Source organism: Sinocyclocheilus grahami, unplaced genomic scaffold (assembly GCF_001515645.1).
Source record: "Sinocyclocheilus grahami isolate Dianchi unplaced genomic scaffold, SAMN03320097.WGS_v1.1 scaffold33.1, whole genome shotgun sequence".
NCBI classification, from domain to species: Eukaryota; Metazoa; Chordata; class Actinopteri; order Cypriniformes; family Cyprinidae; genus Sinocyclocheilus; species Sinocyclocheilus grahami.
Window position 1 is genome coordinate 838,853 of NW_015505212.1, and position 5,959 is coordinate 844,811.

The window sequence follows — 5,959 nt, forward strand, 5'->3', positions numbered from 1 at the left end:
GTTACTGTAAGTTTGGAAAGTATTTTTTTGCCCTTGAAATACATTTCTAAATATATATTTTGAATTAAAAAAAATATATTTCACTGAGCCTCACTGTTTACAACATATATATGTATGTGTGTGTGTGTGTGAATAATATATATATATTATGTTATGCTATGAGTTGTAAAAATGACATGATTTAAGACCTTTATACAGTGCATGCCTTTGAAAAGACTGTAAAAAAGACTGTCTATCCCCTAGCCTCGTTTTCATCCTCGTTTTAAATTCAATATGGTGTCTAACCTGACTAAAGTCAATTATTTGTGACATTTACTAGTGGTTTCTGAGTAAAACAATTTTTTTTCAGTCTATATATTTGTTAAGGATGTGATTATATAATTCCTGATATGGAACTTGTGTCCGGAACCGGAGGGAAAAATTGATCCCTTTGGGCACAGCAGTTCTGGGAAGATCTGTGTCAAGATCAGGGACATCTCTCATTTTTGCAATTCTTCCCTCTCTTCCTCTCATATACAGTATGAGTAGGTCATTTCAGGCCTGTTTTCACAAACTTTCAAGTAACATTATTATTAACTATGGAAGAACATCTCTGCTACTCCTCACCGAATCAGTGGCTGCTGGGAAGGGTCAAGAACCTCCTCTGGCTTGACCTTTGCGGAGAAGGTCGATGGAGATTTTCCAAGGGGCATCAGTTATTATTAGACTTTCTGTGAAGATAAACTCAAGATGTCTGTGTGGGAATGGATTATTTAAGCTTGATGAGTCTTAGGAAGTGGTCATTCTCATCAGCTCTCCAGAACACACACCATTTATGCTGGTTTTCTTCAGCAATCAGAGAGCGATACTGTAATGTTGTGGAGAACATGTACTGCTCTATGCCAGAAACACTGCAGGATTTTTCACTGAATCATGGGAAAATCTGATCTGCCCATTTTGGTATGGGAAATCTATTCTTGGAGTGTGGGATGGACGAAGAACATTGAGTTATTTTTCTGGTTCTATGAATTTTTAAAGTGAGACTTTTGGATGTTTTCGCTGGTTTATGGCACACACTCAGAGGCCAGACGAGTTGTGCATACTAGTGCATATTACATGTCCTTTTCATTTTCACCAAAACATGAATCCTCCAGCTACCAGCAACCGTGTGTGAAAACCTTGTGAAGACTTACAGAAAATGTTTGACCTCTGTCATTGCCAACAAAGGGTATATTATAACAAAGTATTGAGATGAAATTTTGTTATTGACCAAATACTTGTTTTCCACCATAATTTGCAAATAAATTCTTTAAAAATCCTACAATGTGATTTTCTGGATTTTTTTTCTCATTTTGTCTCTCATAGTTGAGGTATACCTATGATGAAAATTACAGGCCTCTCTCATCTTTTTAAGTGGGAGAACTTGCACAATTGGTGGCTGACTAAATACTTTTTTACCCCACTGTAATAAAGCTCTGAGGATACGATCATCACCTTCTCATCTTTGCTGATCTTGCCATTTCCTGCTGATAAGACTGGAATGTTTAAATAGAATGAAATTTTTTTAACAAATGCTGATACAGAGATATGAACTGGAATAAATGTGGGCAGATAATGGAAAAAAACTGGTAAACTTGATTGCTAGTTTTCTAGAAGAAAAATCACTGATGAAATCTGATCTGAAGAGAGTATAGAAATAGTCTGAAAAGAGTAAATACGGTCATGTCAGTGTGACAATGATTAAAAGTAATACTCTCTTCTTCCTTATTTTCTTATATTGCATTTTTATTTTTCTACATTATTTTTTATGCATTTTTATTTTTGTGTATATTTATTATTATTATTTGCAGTAGTATAGTTGTATTTTATTATATATACTGGAGTGGGAAAGTTGTAATCGCTCTGTATTTTGTGTATGAAGAGTAGAAATAGTCTGAAAAGAGTGTATGCAGCCAAAGTCAATGTGAGATGTTGAAAAGTAACACTGTCTTCTTCCTTATTTGGTAGAAACAGCACAAGTCAGAAAACGCTCTACCATGCCTTTATGTGAAATGTTCTCTTGAAGCTGCATCTTCTGGTTTGTGGCTGAAATCAGCACAGTCCAGGTATTCTGCAGTAGAATTCAATAAAGCAATAAGCCAGTCAGGAGAACTAGAAGCTAAAGCTGTAGCTGGCTCACAGAGGGCCGTTTATGTGGCGGAAGGCTGGGGGAACACATCAGGAACAAAGCGCTGGGCTGAGAAACATCTACCCTCTGTATCAACCTCTACTGTTTCGCATCGACAAGCTTGATATCTGTGACTAATCAGAGGTCCGCTTTGATCCGAGTGCTGTTTAGAAAATAACTGCTGATTTTTGTCTTGGTCTTTGAATGTCAGTCTCTTCCTAGTCATTTCCTTTTGTCCTTCAGTCAAGTGCTGTTTACTGTGAGACTAAATTCCAAAGTGGAGTATAGAACCAATATACACAGTATCAGCTTCCTCGCTACAATGGGACCACACCCACATCGAAGTCTGTGACTAATCAAATCTTGCATGCTGTACTGTATACTTCATGTTCCGGACACAAGTGGGGCCTCTGCTTAGAAAGTAAATATTAAATGAGTGCAATCCCGACACTTCCATTTTCAGTTTGTTTGGTATGGGTGGAGAGTGAATGCTTAAGTTGTTATAATGTTGTCTAAAAGACATCAAGTGGTAAGAGTGCATAAAAAAATTGGCAGATGGCGAATGTACACACTCACTGAAGTGCTGTCTAATTCACATTGTAGTGTTTCCTCATAATGTGTGAGTTTCTACTGATCTTCCTCTGTTTGGAGATGTGATTGAGGATGTGATCTCACTCTCCAGAAATCCAGCCTATGTGACTTTTTGCTTATGACTGAAGCCAGGCTTGCATTTATACTGGACACCCCACCCTATTGCTTTCTCTCTCTCTCTCTCTGTCTCTCTCTCTCTCTCTCTCTCTCTCTCTCTTATCTCATGCAGGAGAAGCCAATAGAGGTGTGTAATGTCCATCCATACTCCAGATGGCATCCCGGTGTGGTTTTATCCCATGAGTGAGTATGAGAATTTTTTGTTTTTATCATTTACTTAAAATAAATTATTTCATTCATATAAACAAGAGTGTTGACGTTTTTATTTTATTTTAAACATTCATAAAATTATATAATAGTTATATTTTTTATTTTGTAAAACAAAAATAAAATAATTTTTATGCATTTTTATAAAACTATACAATTATTTGATAGATAGATAGATAGACAGATCTACACATCTCGGAGCAAAACAGCAGTTGTGTTTAGATCCTCATTGAATCACATGTGTTTGAATGAATCAGTTGAGTGAATAATTCAATAATGTACGACTCATAAAGACAGTCACTTGTTTCAATCCTGATTGAATCAGTGTGTTTGATCAAATCTGTTGAGTGAATGATTTAGGGACTTACTCATAAAGACACGGTGTGTCCGAAATCGCGTACTGTCTGAGTAGGTACTACAGTTGAATTTGAACTTACGGTACTTTACGACCATTAAAAAATACTATGTTTTATATAGTATGAATGGGTAGTATGAATGAAATTTGAACATACTGCTTCTGTCATGTTGTTACTATCACATAACCTACCAGCGTCAGTTGTGTCCCTTCACTGACATTAATATACTCTCCCGTGGCCTCATGGGATATTAAAGTGCCCATCAGCTGCGCACTTCCACATCTGGGTGGAAGTACTAGGCCATTCAGGTGCTTTTCACGTACTGTTTTTCGAATACAATGAATTCGGACATGCTACTCTTTTGGCATACTGTTTTTCGCATACTATATAGTAGGGAAGTATTCTATTTCAGACACAACAACAGTCACTTGTTCTAATCCTGATTGAATTAGTGTGTTTAAAGGAATCGGTTGAGTGAATGATTCCTTGACTATCTCATAAAGACAGTTACTTGTTGACAACTATAGCATTATAGCATGAACACTTTTGAAAGGGTCAGTATAAAATTAAATAAAAAAACTATTATTGTTGTCTGTATGCTTATATATTTCTCCACACAGGATGTTTTTGTTATTCTAAAAAAGTAGAAATGCATTTAATCATTTGCACAGCTACATGTCATGTCATGTTTGAGATATTCATGTAGGCAGCCAGGTCTACACCTGAATAAAGAGTTCTATTTAAAAGATTAATAACAACTACATACACAATAACGATACTTGTAGATTAGTAGCCAAATTACTTTATTAGATGTCTTTACCAAACTGTGAATTTTAACTGTTAGCTGCTGCATAGTTTCTGTCTAATACAGTACATCAATCTGAATTTGCTAAATAATATCTACGTTACATTTAACCTGCCTCAAACAAGAGACAAACAGTCTGTCTCTGTCTGTCTCTGGGGTCTACTGGCATGCAGGTAATTTCATGCTTCTACACATTTTCCCAGGCGGCTGAGCATTCCTTTACCTTTGTGCCACTTTGGAGTGTGATGTGGGCTGACATGTTGTAATAAGATACACACATACACACAACCCTACATGCACACTCCCTGACAGGGACCAATGCATTCATCTCAGTATAAAGTGGGTCATGTAATTAGTTATGCTTTTATTTAGTTTAATCAGTCATTTTAAGTGATTTATTTATTAGCTTTTTAATATCATTTTTTAGATCTTTTAGATTTTTAGAATTTACTCACCCAGTTTTGGAAATTTAGCATTACATCATTTGCTCACCAATGGATCCTCTGCAGTGAATGGGTGCCGTCAGAATGAGAGACCAAACAACTGATAAAAACATCACAATAATCAACAAGTAATCCACACCACTCCAGTCCATCAATTAACATCTTGTGAAGTGAAAACCTGCATGTTTATAAGAAACATTTTTCTTATGTTTATATTTTTTTTACTTCAAACCATTGCTTCCTCTATCCACAATATTTATATCTGCAGTGAAAAAGTCACCTTGTCTGAATCAGGAGAGAAATATGCACAGATTAAGTAGTTACAAATGATAACAGTCCAAAACAGTTCTAAACAAATATGTTCATTGATTTTGATGTGAGAGTCAACAGGGAATGGACTTTTTCACTGGAGGAAGTGTTATAATGGATTATGGAGTTCTATTTTGGCCAGAAGCAACAGTTTAAAGTAAAACATTTTTAAAAGTTTACTATATGTGTGAACTATTCCTTTTAAAGGGGTCATATGATACGATTTAAATTTTTCCTTTCTCTTTGGAGTGTTACAAGCTCTTGGTGCATAAAGAAGATCTGTAAAGTTGCAAAGACTAAAGTCTCAAATCCAAAGAGTTATTCTTTATAAAAGTTAAGAGTCAACCACGCCCTCCTAAAACGGCTCGTTCTAACACACCCCCACATATCTACATCACTATGTGGGAAGATTTGCACAACACCACCCAAATGTTCACGCAAAGAAAGAAGGCGTAACTTTTATTCTGCTGTAGTATTGTTGTTGCCGCCGCTGCCATGTCGTGAAGGCGCTGTGTGCTTCGTTGTGAAAGCGAAACTACTTTGGTTGGCCTTCCAAAAGAAGACAATATCCACTTCGTCATGCCTAGAGCTGATCTGTGCTGGTCGCTGAGGAAATACATAAACTTCGCGCTGTGAATCGCCAGATTAGCTTTCACCGTTGACGAAGCGGAGTCCAGCCCGGGGTCGTCACATGTGGTTGCCACAAGCCCACCGACCGCTCCTTCGTTGAATCCACCGGCCGCGCCGTTCTCAAGCCCACCCGCCTCCACTCACTCTAACCCGCCGGCCGTTCCGCACTAGCCGCTGTGTGTTTCACAGTGAAAACGAAACTACTTTGTTTGGCCTTCCAAAAGAGAACACAACTAGAAATCAGTGGTTAAGTTGTATTTACAACACTGTTCCAGATCACTTCAACCCAAATATTCAGATGTGTGCAGCACATTTTATGGAGGACTGTTTACTGATCCTGGGAGAGTAACGTTAG